This window comes from Bombus pyrosoma, linkage group LG18, assembly GCF_014825855.1.
Source record: "Bombus pyrosoma isolate SC7728 linkage group LG18, ASM1482585v1, whole genome shotgun sequence".
Taxonomy (NCBI): Eukaryota; Metazoa; Arthropoda; class Insecta; order Hymenoptera; family Apidae; genus Bombus; species Bombus pyrosoma.
Window position 1 is genome coordinate 47,649 of NC_057787.1, and position 1,155 is coordinate 48,803.

At 36.1% G+C, this 1,155-nt stretch overlaps 1 protein-coding gene across 1 annotated transcript in view; it reads left to right on the forward strand.

The window, feature by feature from the left end:
- Positions 1–752: 752 nt before the first annotated feature.
- Positions 753–1,155, forward strand: part of LOC122577212 — a 5,769-nt gene continuing 5,366 nt past the window's right edge. The window contains exon 1 of the mRNA XM_043748365.1: positions 753–1,153. The gene's annotated coding sequence lies outside the window, so the exon portion shown is untranslated. The remainder of the gene's footprint in view (positions 1,154–1,155) is intronic.

Below are 1,155 nucleotides of genomic sequence, written 5' to 3' on the forward strand. Positions count from 1 at the left end.
TTAAGCGCTGATTTTGTTCCATTTTACACGGCGAATGTAGTGCACGCTCTTTTTGATGTCGAAATAATACAGACAGCACGCAAATTGCAATATTTTTTTCGATTTACAGGAAATTTAACAGTTATTTCGTTAATAATAGAGATATTTCGACGGTTAAGCGCTCCTTTTGTTCCATTTTACACGCCGAATGCATTGCACGCTCTTTTTGATGTCGAAATAATACAGACAGACCGCAAATTGCAATATTTTTTTCGATTTTCAGGAAATTTAACAGTTACTTCGTTAATAATAAAGATATTTCGACGTTCAAATGCTTCTGTTGTTCCATTTTACACGCCGAATGCTGTGCGTGTTGTTTCTAATGTCGAAACAATACCGGCAAGTCGCAAAGTGCAATCTTTTGTCCATTTTCCGGAAATTCTACAGGTACTTCGTTAATAATGGAGATATTTCGACGTTTAATCGCTCATTGTGTTCCATTTTACACAACGAATGTAGTGCACGCTATTTTTGATGTCGAAATAATACAGACAGACCGCAAATTGCAATATTTTTTTCGATTTACAGGAAATTTAAGAGTTATTTCGTTAATAATGGAGATATTTCGACGTTCAAGTGCTTCTTTTGTTCCATTTTACACGCCGAATGTAGTGCGTGTCGTTTCTAATGTCGAAATAATACCGGCACCTCGCAAAATGCAATCTTTTGCCGATTTAGAGGAAATTTAACAGTTATTTCGTTAATAAAAGATATATTTCGACGTTTACCAGCTCATGCTATTCCATTTTACCCGCCGAATGTGTTGCGTGTTGTTTCTAATGTCGTAACAGTACCGGCCTCTTGGAAAGTGCAATATTTTTTTCGATTTTCAGGAAATTTAACAGTTATTTCGTTAATAATAAAGATATTTCGACGTTTAAGCGCCTCTTTTGTACCATTTTACACGCCGAATGTAGTGCACGCTCTTTTTGATGTCGAAACAATACAGACAGACCGCAAATTCCAATATTTTTTTCGATTTACAGGAAATTTAACAGTTATTTCGTTAATAATAGAGATATTTCGACGGTTAAGCGCTCCTTTTGTTCCATTTTACACGCCGAATGCAGTGCGTGTTGTTTCTAATGTGGAAACAATACCGGCAGCTCACAAGGT